The sequence below is a fragment of the Nycticebus coucang genome, chromosome 8 (assembly GCF_027406575.1).
Source record: "Nycticebus coucang isolate mNycCou1 chromosome 8, mNycCou1.pri, whole genome shotgun sequence".
Classification (NCBI taxonomy): Eukaryota; Metazoa; Chordata; class Mammalia; order Primates; family Lorisidae; genus Nycticebus; species Nycticebus coucang.
The window spans coordinates 63,465,739-63,487,572 of NC_069787.1; the positions used below are offsets into that span (position 1 = coordinate 63,465,739).

General features: G+C 37.8%; 2 pseudogenes; both read right to left on the minus strand.

Moving 5' to 3' along the window:
• Positions 1–4,586: 4,586 nt before the first annotated feature.
• On the minus strand, positions 4,587–5,066 carry LOC128592093 (60S ribosomal protein L21-like; annotated as a pseudogene).
• Positions 5,067–13,999: 8,933 nt separating this feature from the next.
• LOC128591349 (60S ribosomal protein L28-like) lies at positions 14,000–14,389 on the minus strand (annotated as a pseudogene).
• Between the last annotated feature and the right edge of the window lie 7,445 nt (positions 14,390–21,834).

The window sequence follows — 21,834 nt, forward strand, 5'->3', positions numbered from 1 at the left end:
GCCTCAGCCTCCCGAGTAGCTGGGACTACAGGCACCTGCCACAATGCCCAGCTATCTTTTGTTGCAGTTTGGCCAGAGCCAGGTTCAAACCTGCCACCCTCGGTATATGGGGCCGGTGCCCTGCTCACTGAGCCACAGGCGCCACCCTCTTCTTTTTTTGTTTTATTCCTAGTGACTCTCTTTTCTTTTAGCACTATGCTGGGCATGTGAATATTTAATTGAATTATAATGCTAATGTTGATGAGGCATATTTTGTGCCAGGAAAATGCCAGTGCTTTGTATGAATTAACTCATTTAATCCTCAGAATAAGCCTATGAAGTTGGCACTGTTATTAAATTTTTTTTTTTTTTTTTTGTGACAGAGTCTCGCTCTGTCCCCCTGAGTAGACTACCATGGCGTCATCATAGTTCACAGCAACTCTTGGGCTCAAGCAATTCTCTTGCCTTAGACTCTGGAGTGGCTGGGACTACAGAGATGGGCCACAATGAGTGGCTAGGTTTTCTATTTATTTTTAGTAGAGACGGGGTCTCACTCTTGCTTAGGCTGGTCTCAAACTCCTGAGCTCAAGCCATCTACCCACCTTGACCTCCCAGACTGCTATAATTACAGGAATGAGCCACTGCACCTGGACAAACCTCTTTCTTTTGAGACATAATATGGTCAATCTAGTAAGCATGAAGCCAGGTGCAGGCTTTGGCAATATGACTCCAGAGTCTGTGTCCTTAATTATGGTGCTCTGTAAGTATTGATGTTGCTTTGACATTTCATCAAACTGTTCAAATGTCTAAAGGCCTACTGTAGACAAGTGTAAATGTTAGTCTTTGTGAATGGCTAATGGGAGTGTAAATCTTTGTATGTATGTAGAATTATATAAATTCTTTGACATATTTTATTAAGTTCTTACTTTAAGCATAGTTTAAATCCTTAACCAGATACAGCAAAAACAAACAAACAACAACAAAAAACCCCCAAAAAACAGTTTTATTTTTCATACTGCTTTTCATGCATGCTAATTACTGTTTCACTATCTGTCCTTCCTAAAATGCATAAGCTGTACAAGGATAGGGCTGTGTCTGTCTTGGTTTATACTGGATCCCAGAAGAGGGCTCAGAATAGTTGTTTGTTGAGTAAATGAAGGAACTAATGAAGTTGAGGAGTCCAGGTTAGTATTGTTCTCAAGGGAAATAGTGCCATTATCAATTTGTTAAGTCTGTTTTTATAGGCAGGCCACAGGGAGGGGATACGTACCTGCCAGAAATATGCCATTTTTGTTAAATCTTTCTGGTATAAATACAAATTGCTAACATAATATTATTATATTGATAATTTTAATTTTGTAACATGTTGTGACTAGTCTTGGTATAACAACTCTGGTATATTGTTTGGTACTTTGTGGTATGAGTTAATATCCTTCTCTCAGAAATAACTTTTTGTTGTTAATTTTCTTTGTCATGGTCTTTCTGTATCATTTTGTCATAAAGAGGGTTGCTATAGAGTAGCACATGGGCCTAGAACCTTTATAAGCCCTTTGTTCAAGTTTGCCCTACAGAACTAGCCAGTTATATCGTTCTGAATAGACCCGCATCTATTAACTTTGCTGCAGGTCCCTGAAAAATAAAAAAGTATGAGGTTCACCTTACATCCTGTTACATGTCCCTAAGCTTGTCATGTGACTGAGAATTTTCTGCTCAGTCTCAACCGTGAGTGGGGCATGTTTTTTGGGAATGTGTCAGGTGGATAGTCTGAAACAAATTAGATGTCTGAAATAGGGATGATTCTAAGCACTCTCTGCACTGAATAAGTCAAACTTTAGGGGAGTCTTTGTCTTAAAAGGTCCTATCCTATCTTAAGTCTAATTCTGAAGAGTGAATTTTCAGGAATCATGGGAACTAGGCTAAGCCTGAAAAATTACCACCTGGGTTTTCTATAAAGAGACTTATTGGATTAAATCACTTTTGGAATAAATATACCATTGAGAATTCTGATTTTAATTATTAATGACCAAAGGTGGGTCCTTTAAGTGAAAAGACTTCTAAATCAATCAATCAATCAATAAATTTTAGAGATATATTATTCTAAACAATTGCCTTATTTGTATTAATATAGATAAACTAGATTAAATGAAAGACACATAATGTGACTAGCCTTTAAAATTGTCTTGGCAAAATTAAAGAGCAAAATCTGACTGCAAAGAAAAAAAAACATTACACCACTGTATACTGTCCTAATAGGAACAACAATACAAGCCAGTTCACTTTCTGGCCTACTGGTTAGAGTTCTGTGCTTATACCAGGCACGGGGGCTTATACCTATAATCCTAGCACTTTGGGAAGGCAAGGCAGAGGATTGCTTCAGGCCAGGAGTTTGAGAATAGCCTGAGCAATATAGCAATCTAAACATATAAAAATTAGATGGGTGGTTGGGCGGTGCCTGTGGCTCAACGGAGTAGGGTGCCAGCCCCATATGCCAGAGGTGGTGGGTTCAAACTCACCCCTGGCCAAAAACTGCAAAAAAAAAAAAAAAAAAAAAAAAAATTAGATGGGTGTCGTGGTATACATCTGTAGTCTTACTATTTGGGAGGCAGGAAATTACTTGAGTCCAAGAATTTGAAGTTGTAGTGAGCTGTAATGTGGCCACTGCACTCTAGCCTGGGCAACAGAGCAAGACTCTGACTAAAACAACAATAAAATATGGAACGAAATAAGTGAAATATTCTGTGCTTATACCTCAACAGCCTAGATTTGATTCCCAAGCAGGGAATCCCTGTTCTGGTTTGATATTTGTGTAACTTTCACCATTTATTGATTTTCCCTTTTTGCACAGCTTTTGATTTCCTGTATTCTGTGGAGGCATTCAGGACTTTTAGACATTTATATATAAATAGTCAGCTGAAAAGCTGAGATGCTAGAACTTAAGAGTAGGTAAAAATTGTGAGTTATACCTCATTTATGACTATCAAGACTTTCCTTTCTTTGAAATATTTTTGTAGCTTTTTTGAATCCTGTAAAAACTGTTCTGTACCTCTTGCTTCCCTGATTAAGTTGTAACTTTGGTTAAGGCTTACTGGTTTTGCTTAAAAGGGTTCTTTAGTTAAAAATTTCAAAAGCAGGGCTGCGCCTATGGCTAAAAGGGGTAGGGTGCCAGCCCCATATGCCAGAGGTGGCGGGTTCAAACCCAGCCCCAGTCCCCCCCCCCAAAAAAAAAATTTCAAAAGCAAAAATGTCAGCTGTTTGTCCCTTCATCTCCCTCATCTCTACTCCCTACTCCTTCCTTGTTGCCAATCATGCAGTTTTGGCCAATCAAAGGCAGCCAACTGTTCAAATGTGGAGCAGTAACCAATCTAACAGTTTCTATTCTTCATTTCCATTTTCTGTATGTCATTTTCTCTTTTTTGCCTGTGAATCTTCTTCAGTCACGCTGCAGTGTTGGAGTCTCTCTGAACCTGCTCTGGTTCAGCTGCCCAATTCCTCAGTCTCTCTTTGCTCAATTAAACTCTATTAAATTTAATTGTATCAGAAATGGTTTCCAAAATAGAGCTCCCAGAGACCCTCAGGAGCACAAAGAATCCAAGCAAGCACTTGCTGGACCTGTTGTGTCCATTGCTCTCTTATTTCAGCTGAGGCTTGTAAGCAAGTTCTTGCTCAGATTCCAAAGCTCCTCACACCTGTAGTTCTGAGTCTGAGCAAATTTTTTATCATAACTGAGTTCAGAGATCACAGCAGAAACTGAAGTTGGTCAGGGATCAAATTGGATCTGATAATTTTCTTAGATCCATTTAGAAGCCTCAGCTGTCTGACTGGGTCAGGCATAAACTCACAGTTAATGACAGTACTACAGGGGGTGTGAATAAACTCCAGCTTTCAGGAATTCTTAGAGATTTCAGTGTTCTATCCCTTTGTTTCATTTTCTTAAGTGCTTGGGTAAGGAAAACTCATTGCCTAAGTTGATCTTGGAGATCTGAGAGCCAAAGTCAAAATTCAAGGTAAGAAGAGGGTACTTAATTTCTGAAAACTGAGTACTCTGCTATGCTTATCTATATATGTACAAGTATTAGGCCCTGGAAGCAGCCAACATTTATAGAAATGGCAAAATCTTACTAAAGGCAAATTGTTAACTAGCTACTAATTGCTTAAAAGAATAAAATAGCTAATTAAAAGATTGATAGTCTGAATTTAAAAAATAATATTTAAGAGACAGCAAATGAAAATTCTTTTTTTTTTTTTTTTTTTAGGACACATTAAAATCTGCTTTAATACTTCTTTGGGGGAAAAAAATCACACTTGTAGTGAATGAACAAGACACATTTTTACACTATTATTTGTATCTGCCATGCCATGAATTCATAGGGAAGAGGTTCCAGTAGCTCAGGGAGGCACCTTGCCATTGAATGTGACAAAGTGTTTATTGACTTTTGAATTCATGGGAAATAGGTTCCAGCACCTTGTATCACCGTTACATGGGGGCTATATAGGTTATCCTGTGTGCTATGCTGTACACTTATTATGCCATGAGCTCATGGGGAATAGGTTCTTGCACCTCAAAACATGGGCCCACTGGTACTCCTGTGTGCTATGTTATATGCTTATTATGCCATGAATTCATAGGGAATGGGTTTCAGGAGCTCAGGCTCCTTTCCATTATTTCTCACAAAGTGGGCTTCTCTGGGTGGCACAGGCTGGTGCTTCAGTTGAACCCAGGTACCTTTCTCTTTGGCTTCCTTCTTTTTCTGATCATTTTCCTTCACATGTTTCAGGAAGCTATCTCGGCTCTTAGAGTACTTAATATGGTCAATACAAACATTAATCCTCTTTGCAAGGATCTTTCCCTTAACTTGTTTGTTTACAAAAATGCCAACAGCATGCTGGGTAACATTGTAGACTCTTCCAGTTTTGCCATGGTAACATTTGTGTGGCATGCCTTTTTGAACAGTACCCATTCCCTTGATGTCTACAATATCACCTTGTAGATTCACGTCTATGTGGCCTAAGGAACAACTCCATGTTTTCTAAAAGGCCTAGAGAACGTGTTATCGGGTGCCTCTCCTCTTTCCCTTTGTGTTTGTCATTTTGTGTTTGAATTACTGGAAGATGGTGTCTCTGGCCAAAAGGAAGCAAATGAAAATTCTTTATAGGAACTATAAGATCTACCTCTGTCTGTATGTCTATGTGTCATGTCTATATGAATGTATTATGTATATGTGATATTTTACTACTAAGTATGTTGGTAGTATAAGCTGTGATTATCCTTTTAAAAAGCACTTACCTGTTTTATCAAGAAGATAGAAACTAACTCAAATGCCTTTTAGTTTACATGACTTTAAGAGTACAGTAATTGATGTCTGCTCAATTTTCTTTTCAATTCTGTGGTACCTTGATTCACAATTTCTGTTTACATTCACAAACTTCAGAAGGAGATAGTAAACAAATGGACCTCAGATACTGTGAATCTCCTTAAACATTCTCTTAAATTCTCAAAGCCGATTTAGACTCTAGAATTATTATTATTATTATTTTTTGCAGTTTTTGGTTGGGTCTGGCTTTCAACCCGCCACCTCCGGCATATGGGGCTGGCACCCTACTCCTTTGAAACACAGGGACCGCTCTAGATTCTCTAGACTCTAGAACTTTCACCCAGGGTTTCACTGTTGTTTAGTACTTGTTCAGTATACTGGTGATCTTTTACTCTGTAAAAAGGGTGCCCACTTACCTCCCTCATTCTTTTAAAGTCTCTATCTGAGTGAGGCCATAAAGCCTCCAGGTCTAAACTCCAGTGGATACAGACAATTTTACTTAGGACATAAAATATCTTAGGGCACTCAGAATCTCACCCCACAATGCCTCGAGTCGATTTTGTTATAGCCCTCACTAGAGCTTCCACATTGGTAAAAGGAACAGCTGCCCCTCTTTACACAGACTCCAAATATGCCTTTGAAATATGCCATGCAATTGGCACAATTGGAAATCTTGTGGTTTCTTAACCTCTGCTGACAATCTTATTGCCAATGAGCCTATAATTCCTGCTCTATTTCATGCTATTCATCTTCCTTCTAAGATTGCTATTGTTCATCACCCAGCCCACATTAAGGAACTGGCTGTCCTATTCCCAAGAAATGTTAGAGCAGACAGGGCTGCTAAATATGCAGTCAAATATGGCATTCCATATGCTTTTTATACTCAATTTATTTCCCTGCCATTATCCCTATCTGATACTACTGATCATAGGCTAATGCTCCACAATCCAAAAAGAGTATGTGGACACAAAATGGTGCTAAAAAATTATAGGATGGATTATATATTGGGAGAAACAGACTCTCTGTGGCCCCTTTTCTTTTAATTTTTTTGGCTTGCATCAGATGGGACATGTGCAAAGGGGGGGATAATTAAAGAACTGAAAAATCACAGGTACTGCCCTGTGATCTACAAAATATCTGACCAAATTATTTCCCAGTGTACTATTTGTAAATCTCACCCAATCTCTGAAGGAAGCCAGCACTCTAGGAAGCCCCCAAAGGCCCAAACTGCAGTCCAGTTGATTTTATAGATTTACTGCCAACTTTAGGCTTTTCTCACTTTATGATTATTGTTTCCATGTTTAGTGGACAGACTGAATGCTGTCATACTAGCTGTGCTAACACTACAACAGTGGTAAAGAAATTAGTAACTGAGATCATTTCTCATTTTGGTATTCCTTTGTGGATTGAGTCAGACCAAGGGACTTGTTTCATGGCAGAAACAAACCATTTGCTTGTAAAGGCTCTGGGGTACTTACTGAAATTTTATACCCCAAATCATTTCCAATCTTCAGGGCAAGTAGAACATAAAAATCTAGACATGAGAAGGACTTTGGAAAAAGTCTGTCAAGACACTGTACTCAAATGGCCAGAAACATTATCTTTGGTCCTCATAAGAATCCACAATACACCAAATCAGAGACATGGATTAACCCTTTTTGAAATAGTGTCCAGTCATCCCATTCATACTGACAACTCTAAACCTTTTATTCCTGGGCTGACTAAACACTATGGAGATTTAAGTGAACAATTTGAGACCCTGACTGGCTACATACAAGTACAGGCACTAACGAGCATGCTTGGAGTGCAAGTGGTGAAGGGAGCATGACCTCCACTGACTGTCAGGTTTTCTCATCCTGTTTGACCAGGAGATTACATGCACATCAAAGTGCTTAGAAGATGATATGTCGTGTTACCTTGCTGGGAAGGCCCTTATGAAGTACTGCTAACCACCTCCACCATCAAAATGAAAGAAAAATTATCCTGATTCATACGAGCCACAACAAATTACGCTGAGACTACTGGAGGACCAGTCCTGCAGGTGACCTGAAAGTAAGGATTTTCAGGGCCCATTCCTAGGACCTTGAAGCAGATGTCTTCACAAAGTAGACAGCTTTGTTCCAAGATCATGGGTCAAGAAAACCTATTTTTCATCTAACCCCCCCCTTTTTGTAATTTTTCCTTTTTACCCCACCAGAAGGGTCTTTTTTCTAAACACTTCTTTTAAACCTCCCCCTTGAGGATTATACATTGAAAGCTGATTGACGACTACCTCAACCTACCCCATTCTCCCTTGTAACTTTCCACTATGACTCTTCTTTCAAACTTTGCCTTTTTTTTTTTTTTTACCCTTACTGTTTTTCCAGTAGATCAGGCACAGACCTGACATCCCCTTTGCACCAGACTTTCAAAGCCTGACCATACTACCTACTTATTACTAGAATGGAAGATAAGTTTAATAGGGTGTGGGAAATGTCCTTAGATCTTTCTTTTCTACTTGTTCAGATCTACATTCTTGCCTTCCTTTTCAATTACCTGATTGCTCTCTGTACAGCCACCAATTGAGCCTTTACTGTGTGAAACTTCTGGAGAATTTCCAGATAGAGAAAATGAAGAAGCTCAGGAAATCACCCAAAATATGACTCCAGGGTATAAAGAGTATTTTGAATCAAAGACCCTTAGACATCAACAGGCTTTGGAAGGGATTTTTCCTTCTTTCTTCATAAAAAACCAACCAAACCAAACAAAAAACCCCCCAGACCTATCAAAAGAATAATTACTTTTCCTTTCCCTCCCTGTTATCTAAATATATTACAGAAAAGAAAATCAAGGAAAAAAAAAAAAAGAAGAAGAAGGCAAGTAGATCTGGCCTAAATCATTTTAAAACTAATGCCTGTCTCTGAGGTAATTTCCAAAGGGAATCATTTACAGGTTAATCTGTTTGCCCCCATCCACTCATTCTCCCAATTATCTGCTCATTTTCTGTCATAACCATTTATTGTCTCTAAACAAAATTATCTGTATTATCTCCTTCTCTCTAAAAGGAGGGCATATAAATTTCTGGACTCCATCGGATTTTGGGTAATCATTCTATTATTCTCCTTGTGTCCTGGCAAACAAACATTTTTCTCTTATTAATCTCCATTATTATTAGTTGATCTCTCAGTGCAACTTCCAGGGTGAAGAGGAAGTTTCCCTTCATCCCCACAGGGGCATGTGCCTATAGTCCTACGTACTAGGGAAGCAGGAGAATTGCTTGAGCTCAGGAATTAAAGGCTGCAAAGAGCAATAATCATACCACTATACTCCAGCCTCAGTGACAGAGCAAGACCCTTTCTTAAAATAAATAGAATAAAATAAAATAAAATAAGCAACATGTAGGTTATAGTTTTACTGTTAATTCTAATACATCCTAAACACTGTTTCATTATGTAGTACTGATTCTGATTTCACCAAATGCTTAATCACAATGGCATAGGTAACTGAAAATTTGGTGGGTAGAAATAATTTTAAGTGAGCCATTAACTTAAACAAGTATGTGGGAATATCTTATGCTTAACACATAATAAGAAGTAACTAAAAGCACAAATGATCTAATTACCTTTTGAAATTTTTTAGATCTTGTCTGAACAATTTTATTTTTGCTAAGCTTTATTATTTTTTCTTTTTTTAAAGGATAATTGTTAATAGGCAATTAGCTGTTTTCTTTAAACATAATGAGAAAAACTATCACATACCATATTAATGCTAGTTATTATAATAAGCACAAGTCAACTTGTGCATAGTAATACTTTGTGATTGTAGTTTTTAGAAGATGTTGACAGAGTATTGTCTTGAATTCTGTTATTTTATCTATTTAAAATGTGTTAACATGTTAACACTTTTTAAGAACACAGGGTTTCTAAAAAGACTATATATAAAACATCTTAGGTGACTGGTGAATCAGAGCATTCATTGGAATGCTAATGAAAAATTATTTGTAAATATCTATTCTAAATATTTTTTTTAAAAATTAGAATTTAGCATGGGATTATAAGGTTCCAGAATTAAAAAAAAGTCAGATGTTTTTTGTATATAAAATCTTATAGAAGATTATCCTCAAATAGATAATTTTTGTTGGCATAATAAAAATTAAGTAATAATCATATTAGTAATCATAATAATCATAATCGTATATCTATTAGTATAAAATAAACATAGAAAATTTCCACTTTCATGGCAAAGTTTGAAAGAGACAAAACATGTTATTAAGTTCCTGTTTGGTGTACCTTTCTAGCTTATCTCAGCCTTTCATTTTTTTAGGAGCTATTTTACAACTTTGTACATTATATAATATTGGATAATAATTCAAATGAGTCTTGTCTAAAGTAATGCAGATAATTGTGTCCAGTAGAATTCAATTAATTATTTTCTAGAGTATAGATCTGTTTTTAGCTATTAATACATTCATTTAAGCATTCCTCATTTTCCAAATTCATGTAGTTCTTTGAATTCTCCTTTGAACTGGCTGCAGCTTCTTACTTATTTTCTTTGTAATTAATGAGTTAAATATAATTCTGATATCAATTCATTTTGATGTATATGAGAGTCATAATTTTACCTTTTCTTTTTCTTTTTTTTGTTTTAAAGTCCTTTACTAGATGGCTACAACATTCAAACAAAACTCATGGACTGGGCCGCGCCAGTGGCTCAGTCGGTAAGGCGCCGGCCCCATATACGGAGGGTGGCGGGTTCAAACCCGGCCCCGGCCAAACTGCAACCAAAAAATAGCCGGGTGTTGTGGCAGGCACCTGTAGTCCCTATACTTGGGAGGCTGAGGCAAGAGAATCGCTTAAGCCCAGGAGTTGGAGGTTGCTGTGAGCTGTGTGAGGCCACGGCACTCTACCGAGGGCCATAAAGTGAGACTCTGTCTCTACAAAAAAAAAAAAAACAAAAAAAAAAAACTCATGGACTTTAGGAAATTTCATCTTGAAATATGACTTCTTAGCATAAACAGTGTTTTAAATTAAAGGCCCTTTGAGATCAACAGGTATTGGAAGGGTTGTTCCTTCTTTGATCTTAAAAAACCAGATCTATTAGAAAGAATAACTGGCTTCCCTTGCCTTTTGCCTCCCTGTTGTCTTAATATATTGGAAGATCAAGAAGGTAACCATATCTGTCCTAATTCATTTTAAATATAATACCTATCTCTCAAGTTAATTTCAAAAGAGAATTTTTTTTTTTTTATTAAATCATAGCTGTGTACATTAATATGATCATGGGGCACCATACACTTGGTTCATAGATCGTTTGACACATTTTCATCACACTAGTTAACATAGCTTTCATAGCATTTTCTTAGTTATTTTGCTAAGACCTTTACATTCCACATTTACTAGGATTCACATATACCCTTGTAAGATGCACCGCTGGTGTAATCCCATTAATCCCCCTCCCTCCACCTCCCTCCCCCCTCCCTCCCCTTCCTTTTGGAAAGAGATATGGAGAACACTCAGAGATCTAAAAATAGATCTGCCATTCAATCCTGTAATCCCTCTACTGGGCATATACCCAGAAGACCAAAAATCACACCATAACAAAGATATTTGTACCAGAATGTTTATTGCAGCCCAATTCATAATCGCTAAGTCATGAAAAAAGCCCAAGTGCCCATCGATCCATGAATGGATTAATAAATTGTGGTATATGTACACCATGGAATATTATGCAGCCTTAAAAAAAGATGGAGACTTTACCTCTTTCATGTTTACATGGATGGAGCTGGAACATATTCTTCTTAGTAAAGTGTCTCAAGAATGGAAGAAAAAGTACCCAATGTACTCACCCTTATTATGAAACTAATGTAGGACCTTCACATGAAAGCTATAACCCAGTTTTTTTTTTTTGAAACAGAGTCTCATTATGTCGCCCTTGGTAGAGTGCTGTGGTGTCACAGCTCACAACAACCTCAAACTCTTGGACTTAAGCGATTATCTTGCCTTAGCCTCTCGAGTAGCTGGGACCACAGGTGCCCGCCACAACACCTGGCCACTTTTTGTTTTTGATTGCAGTAGTCGTTGTTTAGCAGGCCCAGGCTGGGCTTAAACTCGCCACCTTCCGTGTATGTGGCTGGTGCTCTGCTCACTGAGCTATGGGCGCCGAGCCATGAATCTTTTATTTTTTTTTTTTTTAATTCTTTTTTATGATATTTTTTTTTTGTTTGTTTTTTGAGACAGAGTCTCAAGCTGTTGCCCTGGGTATTTATGAGAATTTTTTAAAATTAATTTTTAATTAAAATCATAACTGTAAACATTTATAGGGTACAATATGATATACAATGTGGAATGTTTAAGTCAAACTGATTAACATCACCATTACCTCACTTATTTTAAATGTCTTAATTTAAAATTTACTCTGAGATATTTTTAAATATATACTTGTATTATGCACATTAGGTGAGATCTCACCAAATGCCCTCCCTCCTCCCACCAGTCACCTTCCCCCCTTTCCCTCCCCTCTCCTTCCTCTGCTCTCCCCCTTGCTAGACGATATTTGTGTTTTATCATTTGTATGAGTGTTTAAGTGTTTATATATTGGTTTCATAATAGTATTGAGTACATTGGATACTTTTTTTCCATTCCTGAGATACTTAATGAAGAAGAATGTGTTCTAATTCTATCCAGATAAACATAAAAGATGTAAAGTCTCCACCTTTTTTATGGCTGAATAGTATTCCGTGGTAGACATATATCACAATTTGTTAATCCATTCATGGGTTGATGCGTGTTTGCATTGTTTCCACAACTTGGCAATTATGAATTGGGCTGCAGTAAACATTCTGGTGCAAATGTCTTTGTGGTAAATTTTTTATTCTTCTGGGTAGATACATAGTAATGGAATTGCAGGATCAAATGGAACTTTTAGTTCTTTGAGAATTCTCCATACTTCTTTCCATAAAGATTGTATTAGTTTGCAGTCCCATCAGCAGTGTAGAAGTGTTCCCTTCTCTCTACATCCATGCCAGCATCTGCACTTTTGGGACTTTGTGATGTGGGATAATTTTACTGGAATTAATGATATCTTAAAGTGGTTTTGATTTGCATTTCTCAGATGATTAAAGATGGATGAACATTTTTTCATGTGTTTGTTGGCCATTTGTCATCTTCAGAGAAGTTTCTGTTCAAGTCTCCTGCTCCCAAAGAAATGAGGTTGTTTGCTCTTTTCTATAGATCAATTTCAGTTCTGTCACCACTGCTATTCAACATAGTACTGGAGGCAATCAGGCAAGAGAAGGAGATCAAGGGTATTCAAATGGGGACAGGGGAGGTTAAACTCTCGCTCTTCACGAATGGTATGATCTTACATATGGAAAAGTACAGGGACTGAAATACAAAGCTCTTAGAAGTGATCAAGGAATATACCAGTGTCAGGATACAAAATGAATACCTATAAATCAGTAGCCTTTATATATACCAACAATAGTCAATCCAAGAATATAATCATAGACTCTCTTCCTTTTACAGTAGTGCCAAAGAAGATGATATACCTGGGAATATATCTAATAAAGGATGTGAAAGATCTCTATAAAGACAACTATAACACCCTGAGAAATGAAATGACAGAAGATGTTAAGTGGAAGAACATACCATGCTCATGGTTGGGAAAAATCAATATTGTTAAAATGTACATACTACTGATACCAATCTATAGATTTAATGCAATCCCCGCAAAGCACCATAATTATACTTTTAAAAACTTGAAAAAATAGTACTTTGTTTAATATGGAATCAGAAAAAAAAAAACTAAATAGCCAATACAATTTTTAGAAATAAAAACAAATCTGGAGGCATCAGGTTATCAGACTTCAGGTTATATTACAAATCTATAGTGCTTAAAACATCATGGTACTGGCACAAAAATAGAGAAATAGATCTATGGATAAAATAGAGAATCTAGAGATGAACCCAGCCACATAGATCATCATTTGGCCTTTGGTAAGCCTAACAAAAACATGAATTGCAGGAAAGAATCCCTATCTAACAAATGGTGCTGGGAGAACTGGTTAGGTACCCATAGAAGACTGAAACTGGACCCACACCTCTCACCATTGACAAAAATTGATTCTTCCTGGGTAAAGATTTGAATTTAAGACATGAAACTATAAAAATACTAGGAAAAAGTGCAGGGAAAACACTTGAGGATACTGGCCTGGGAAAATATTTTATGAGGAAGATCCCCACCCCCTCCACCCCCCTGGCAATTGAAGCAACACTAAAAATAAATAACTGGAATTTGATTAAGCTAAAAAACTTCTGCACAGCTCAGGGCAACACAACCAATGCAGACAGTCTTTGGAAGGGGAGAGGATTTTTGCATGTTATGATTCTGACAAAGGTCTAATAACTAGAATCCAAAGAGAATCTTTTGTAAGTCAATCTGTTTCCTCCTTCATCTATTCATTCTCCCAAGTATCTATTTATTCTCCCTCATAATCATTTACTGCCCCTAAACAGAATTACCTATATCCCTTATTGCCCTCACTACTCTAAAATATCTGGACCACATTGGGATATTGTATAATCACTCTGTGATTCTCTTATTAATCTGCCTTATTGTGAGTTGATCTTTCAATGAAACTTTGGGGTGAAGGGAAAGATTATTTTATTTTATTTTAATTTTATTTTCGAGGTGGCTAAAAGTCAGCAGACTATTACTGTGAGGGACAGAGCTCAGGGGCTCTTGGTGTGTCTTGTGCGCCTCCTCTTCACCATTAGAGGCTTCTGGCTGCGCAGGATGGCGCTGGCCCTGCGGATGGCAGCCATCTTTCGGATCATGTGCCTGCTGCTCCTCAGGGTGGCCCGGGCATTCTTGTAGATGGTGGTCCACACATAGGAGGTGGCAGGCTTCCGCTGGCCAGATCTCCGCTTCATGATCACCACTACCCCTTTGCCGTCAGCGGCCGGCTCAACGCCCACAGTCTTGCAGTGAATCAGTCCGTTGTAGCAGAAGGAGTTGCGGGCCTTCAGATTATTGGGATCGGTGCTGTATGTCTGTTTATTCCACTTGATCAGGAAGCTGGCTCAGTTCCGCACCACCATCCACTGCAGGTGCGCAGACATCGCAGCCTCTTACTTCGCGGCGGTGGCCGTAGACAGAGGAAGGGAAAGTTTTCTCTCACTCCCGCATTACAACAGAATAAAATGAAAAGTCACTCTTTTCCCCAATTCTCATCTTCATAGACCTTATAGTCCCACGGTGAAGACAGATGTTTATCAGAGAATATAAGATAAATGCAAAATTATAATTCTGATAAGTGTAATGAAAAAGGAATACAGTACTATGAGAGAGTATATAATAGGATGACTGTACTCAGAGAAATCTGGGAAGGGTTCTTTGAAGTAGTAACAAGTGCCTAAGATCTGACACTGGGTAAGGAAAATCGTTAGTTATTGATAAAAGTGAGACCCAATTGCTTCCTCCAGTAGTGTCTGGCTGATTGATTGCAGGCATGAAAAAACAAAGTACGTGTGTTGATGCAGGCCTGTGAGATAAGAGCAAAGGGTAATTTTAGGATACTGGAAAGCGTATTAACCAAATGATGGTTTACGAAATCTAAGGTAGATAAGTAAAGAAGTAAAACTGCGAAAACAAAGCAAGTGGCTTAATGAAACAGAGGTATGTGTTAGGTGTTTAGTTAGATATGAGTAGAGAATGGATGCAGTTAAGTTATTTTAGACTGGTTTGGGTCAGGCTGACCTGAACTATTATTTGAATGGGGCTGAGTGAAGACCTTGCAGGTGGGCTGCCTTGAGATAGAGACAGTGTATTTTCCTAGAGATTTTCTGATGGGACAGAGGTGGTCATGCTGCCCTAGGCTGTTTTGAAAACAGAGTTGATGAAGATCCTGGGAGATTTCTAAGAAGCAGTTGATACTCTCAAAGTTGTGTATAGAATCCAAAAACTGCTTTCCATGGGGTCTATAGTCACTAGAATGGGGCCTGGCTTGCTGTAAAGCTGTTAATAGTTAATAAACCTTCCTTTCTTGCTAAAACTTTGCTCACTCTTTTTAATTATTTTGGTGACTACCTTGAGCCACCACTGCACTACTCTAATGGTATTCATAACTTGAAGTTTTTATAAAGTTTTCAGTGCAAATTAGAAGGAGAGATTGTTATTATAAGGGCATGAGTTGTTTGAAGTAGAGTATTTTGTGGAAGCACTTACAGAAAATGAAAAGTTCAAGGTGTTCCATGGGAATGAATGGCTAGGGTAAAAGGAAGGATATTGAAGATGAAGTCAGGGACCTCAGAGGTCACTGGTTTGATCGGTTGCCTAAGCATGTGGACCCTGAGGTCTCCCAGTATTTATGGCAGAGCTTGAGGGTTAGTCATATGCTAAGTCACAGCTGAATGAGGGGAGTGACTTGAAAGAGTTACAGAAAAAAAGGTGATGGAAGGCAGAAGACATCCAAAGACTCAACCATCACCTGAGAGCCTTACAGGGCTAGGAGTACCATTGTACCATTGGAAAAGCTCAGTTTCAGTTAATTAAAGCTGTTTTTTTATTTTTCTGTGAATCACTTGTGCATTTAAAAGGATTGTTCCTCATTTTAAATTTTTTTTTTTTTACTAGTTCTTAGTAAATTAAGGAAATTATCCTTTGTCTGACATATACTTCAAAAATAATTTTTCTATTAGTTGTTTGTCTTTGACTTTGTAATATCTTTGCTATTTAGCAGTTTTAAAAATTTATGTTCTAGAACTAGACTCTTTTTTTTTTTTTTTTTGAGAGAGAGAGTTTCATTTTGTTCCCCTCAGTAGAGTGCTGTGATGTTGTGGCTCACAGCAACCTCAAACTCTTGGGCTCAAGTGATCCTCTTGCCCCTGCCTCCCAAGTAGCTGAGATGCCTGGCTATTCTCTTTAGAGACAGGGGTCTTGTTCTTGCTCAGGCTGGTCTCAAACCTGTGAGCTCAGGCAATGTACTAGACTTATCAATCTTTTTATACATCTGGATTTATTTCTGGGTTTCTGTTCAAAAATATTATCTCCCCTCTAATATTATGAATAATTTTACTTGTGATTTGTCTAGAAGTTTTAGAAATTCACTTTAATTGTCAAATCTTTACTCTAAAATTTGGGTTTATTTTGAATGAACAAAAGTTTTGTATAAGATGGCATGATATAAATGAGAGGCATGTCTCAGAGTAAAACAGACTTTAAATCTTGACTCTAGGACTTGCTGTTGAATCCGCCAAGGTTCTGGTTTTCTCAGCTTTAAAATAGAAGTAATGATAACTAATGAGGATTAGTGACAATATATAATACATATGAACCACTGTGACTAGTGAAGAGTCAGGAAGGAAGAAGGTAGATGAGAGGAGGTGAGAGAATTAACAGAGAGATTATCAAAGACTCTGAAGGCTTTAAAAAGATTTTATTTCTGTGAGATGGGAAGCCACTAAGGATTTAGAACACAGAAATAATATGATCTAACATATATTTTAAGCTTTTGTATTGAAATTATACTGAGGAAAGAAACAAATTTCAGCTTTCACAGATAGAAGATAATATCTCTGATCAGGGTGAGAGCAGACACTTGGGTAAGAAATGATAGGATTTGGGATGGAGTAGCCATCGCCTGAGATGAGAAAGACTTGTGGGTAAAGTAAGATTGGGGGCAAAAACTGAGAATTCATTGTGGTATATGTACACCATGGAATATTATGCAGCCTTAAAGAAAGATGGAGACTTTACCTCTTTCATGTTTACATGGATGGAGCTGGAACATATTCTTCTTAGTAAAGTGTCTCAAGAATGGAAGAAAAAGTACCCAATGTACTCACCCTTATTATGAAACTAATGTAGGACCTTCACATGAAAGCTATAACCCAGTTAGTTATAATCTAAGAATAGGGAGAAAGGGGAAAGGGAGGGGAGGGAGGGGGGAGGGAGGGGGGAGGGAGGGGGAAGGAGAGGGATTAATGGGATTACACCTGCGGTGCATCTTACAAGGGTATATTTGAATCCTAGTAAATGTGGAATGTAAAGGTCTTAGCAAAATAACTAAGAAAATGCTACAAAAGCTATGTTAATTAATGTGATGAAAATGTGTCAAACGATCTATGAACCAAGTGTATGGTGCCCCACGATCATACTAATGTACACAGCTATGGTTTAATAAAAAAAATAAATAAAAAAAAACTGAGAATTCATATTTGATCAGGTGAAGTGTGAGAGATTTGCCACATATTCAAGCATAGGTGTCAGGTATACAGTATACACACTTGGGTTTCAGGAGAGAGATCTGAGCTGGAGAGCAAATCTGGGAGTCATTTTATAGCATAGAACTGTATTTAATGTATTTTAGGTCACATCACTAAACTAGATCAGCAAGGAAGCAAGTATGGACAGAGAAGGCAAGAAGTTTCAGGACAGAGCCTGAGGGCTTGCCAAGATTAAGAGGCTGAGGATAAAAGAGAAATCAGTAAAGAAAACTGTATCTGGTAAGTCAGGCAAAACTGAGGAGCATTGGTATCTTAGAAGCTAAGTGGTAGAGTGGGAGGTGAAAACTTAACGGGAATAGGTTCAAAGGAACGTGGGAAGAGAGGAATTTGAATGAGTGAGCCCATAAAGCTTTTTTTTTGTTTGTTTGCAGTTTTTTTTGGCCAGGGGTGGGTTTGAACCCGCCATCTCCAATATATGGGGCTGGCTCCCTACTCCTTAAGAGAGAGGATGGGGGAAGTGGTGCTGGGGAGGAGGAGAAAGGAGGAAATATGTTGTTGTTGCTTAGGAGAGCTGTGCATTTGTTGACTAACTACAAATGTTAATATTTGGGTTGGTGTTTCCCAAATATTGTGTCCAGCTTACCACTGTTCTATGTGAGATGATTTTAAGTGATGCTCTAATCCATACATTTAAATTTTGAGTCTAATGTATATTTGAAGAATATGACTAACATTTGTACTTTATAGTAATATAAAAGTAATGGTTTGGGTTACTTTTGAAACAAATTTATTTCAGTAGAAAAAGTGAATTTAGAGAAAAATATTAAAAGTAGCACAGGCAGTATATAGATATGATGGGGATATGTAAATAACTTAAGTTTAGAAAACACATACTTGGGGTATTCAAGGGCTTTTGCAACCTTGTCCTTTATCTGACTAAAGTTGGATATTATTTCTTAGTCTTCTTAGAGAATTCTTCTTATTAGTATTTCTCTATTCCTTTCCTGATTGCCCATTACTATCCTCTGAATCCTGTACTTTGGCATTGGATTATGTTGTCACTTGTTTATATGTTGAATGATTTATCTTTTATCTTCTCAGCAAGAAATTTAATCAGTTTTCACCTTCCTCCACCCCAACACACACAAATATTCTTCCTTCTTTGGAAGAATATTTGCTATTGGCCCTGCTGGAACCTTTGCAGTGTTGGAGTCTATGGGAACATTGAAAACTTAGACCTAGGCTGTTGGCTAGTAAAGGTGGCATTTATGCTGTTACAACAGCTGGTATAGGATTGGAGAGCCAGGCAGTTCCCAGTACAATGTTCAAAGGCATAGCAATTACAAAACCAATGCAGGCTGTTGTCTGGATGAGGAGGTCAGACCTGATGATCAGGACATAGCAGCAAGCACTTCCCGGTAGAATTCATACATAGCCATGCAGGGGCAATTTTCAAAGCAAGAGAATCTGTACATACTCAATTAGACCATCACTTGCCTGCTGAGTTACAGCCTCAGGAAGGAGGCCTGCCAGACTTTAGGTGAGTATCAGGATCTCCCATCACCAACTAGAAAGACTGCTATTTCTTAGAGGCTTGTTTAAATGTAACAGACTTGGCATCGGAAGATCTGGATTTGAATCCTCGCTTCATCTAGCTGTATGGTCATGGTTTCTCATCCGTAAGATGAGGATAATAATCATCAATTAATTTAATCACATGTTAAAAGAACTTAATATGAGTATTTATTATAAGACTTTAATTATTAATATAGTTAAAAAAGAGTGGAAAGTCCCAATAAAGGAATTTACTACATGTCAAAACTTGGACATAATAACCTGAATTATGGTCAATAATAGTCTAAGCTTTTAGACCGTTATCTTAAATCACTGGTGGAATGAGCTGATGATGTAAATTAATATGTCAATCATCACCAAAAAAGTGTCATCATTATTTCTAATGGGATCCTGGATAAAAATTTCACTGCTATATTCAGAATGATAGACCACTTTTGAAGCTTTTTCTTTCTTTTTTTTTGCAGTTTTTGGCTGGGGCTGGGTTTGAACTTGCCACCTCCAGCATATGGGGCTGGTGCCCCACCTCTTTGAGCCACAGGCGCCGCCCTGAAGCTTTTTCTACTTTTTAAAATAATGTTTAGAAACTGAAGAAGGCCCTGGCTATAAATTAAGTTATCAAATGGTCATTTTGTTTAACAAATGTTTACTGAATGCCTACCCAATAAAGGCACTATACTAATCCTGGGACTGAGGAGATGGTGATAAATAAATCAAGGGATGTCTCTGCTTTTATAGAGACAAATGAGCAACTCATAGCTCAATTAGTTAATTACCTCTATAACAGTGCCACATGCTAGATGAAGTACAGGATTCTAAGAGTGCTTCTACAGTGTAACCTGGCTTATTGTACCCTCAATGAATCCCCAACAATAAAAAAAAAAAATCTAAAACTAGCAAATCTAAAAAAAAAAAAGAATTCTAAGAGTGCTTCTAATAGAGGGGTCTGATAGAATCTAGGGGAGGCTGTCAGGATATTTAAATTGAGACCTAGAAAATGGAGAGAAGTTAGTTGGGTAAAGTAGAGGTGGAAAAAGTGTTCTAGGAAGGAAGAACAAGGGCTAAGGCCCTCAGGTTGAAGGGGCATGGGTTTCCCAGAATTAAAAGATGTAAAGTACGGCTGGAGTGTAGAAAGGGATCAGAACTAGGGAATGTAACTGGTGATGTAGACAAAGGCTGGGAAGGCAGGGCCTTCTGGATGGTATTAAGGGGTTTGGATTTGCCTTTTAAAAATGAGGAAAGCTTATGCAATTAGTGAAATGAACTGATCACTTTGGCAGCAGTATGGAAGTGGGTGGGGAGCTAGTGCCAGAATGGGTGGTGGAGACCAGTCAGGAAGTGACTGTCATGCTCCAGAAAACAAGTGATAGGGGCTCACACTAAAGCAGAAGATGGAAGGTTGCAGACCAGTTTGAGAGATGTGAAATAGTTCTCTTAGGAAAGAGGCTACTTTTTCCAGAGAAGAGAAGGCAAAAGTTTCGTATGTTTTAAAGTGTCTTTAATGAAGAGGATATTGGCTGATTGTCGTCTGTCTTTACACAGAATGAAGGAAGAAATTACCTTACAATTTAATGAGGGGGAATTTGGGACTCCTTATTATAGTAATAGACCTGCCAATAGAAACTGTATAATTTTTATACAGTTTTCATATGAGGAACTTTTAAGATGGAGAAATAAATGCTGGAGGCAAGGAGATGAACCCAATGACCTCTTGAACTATTTTCTACTTCTTATTATATTATTGTTCAGTAAATTTGCCTAGAGCAGTATAGTCTCTTGTGAATGTTCAGATATAGTCTATTAAAAAAAAATCATCTCAATCTTAAGCACCAAGAATTCCCAGTAGTTTTGAAAAAGTGTTTTCCCATTTTATCAGTGCCAGAAAGAGAAAAGTAGCCTCTGACAGCTGGGAACTGGCCTACACACAAGTACCAACACTAGACAAGGCCACTCTGTGACCATGGTGGGTCAAGACAAGAACAAGATCACTCAGTAATCATTTTGAACATAGACATGAACATTATCCAAACCACAAACATTGCCAAGCATCCTCATATCCTGGCTGATTTACCCAATCTTAAAATTACCCCACTTCCCGATAACATCTAATCCAGAGCCTTTCCCTGTTCCCAGGGACTCTCCCCCAACTCGCCTAATAGAAGCCCAAATCCTATAATAAGGCCTTTCTAATATCAACGCCCCATGGTTCCCTACTGAGTATATTCTTCATTGTTGCAACAAGAAACTCAACTTTGTTCAGCTTCAGGTGTGTTCCCAATAATCTGGCCAGAGATCATTGGCAAGTGTAAGGAACAGCCTGTAGGTTTCATTCCCTTTCTCTCCCTTTAGCTATTGGAATAATTTCTTTTTCTTTCTAAAAATGTGTATATATTCTTAGAGTACTGGTATAATTTTGCTACATTAATGTGGTAAAGTCAGGCCCCCCCACCAATGGAGCAATGTACACTTTACTCACCTTCCAGGCAACCTCCCATTATCCACACCCTTCCCACTCCTTGACCCTCTGAGTCTCTGATGTCAATCATGGAATAAAAATTTAGAAAAGTCTACATCCTGCTGTATTATAACCCATTACTTTGCCTTTTTATATCATCAAGTTTTTATATCAGGGGAAACAATCACTGGCAAAAATGGAAGTGGGTGGGGAAGGGAGACAATGCCAAAAATGGTTGTTACCATTTTTCATATGGAAAAATCATTATGTAAATTAATAAAAATGTGTAACCATTCTAATAAGTCAACCAAAT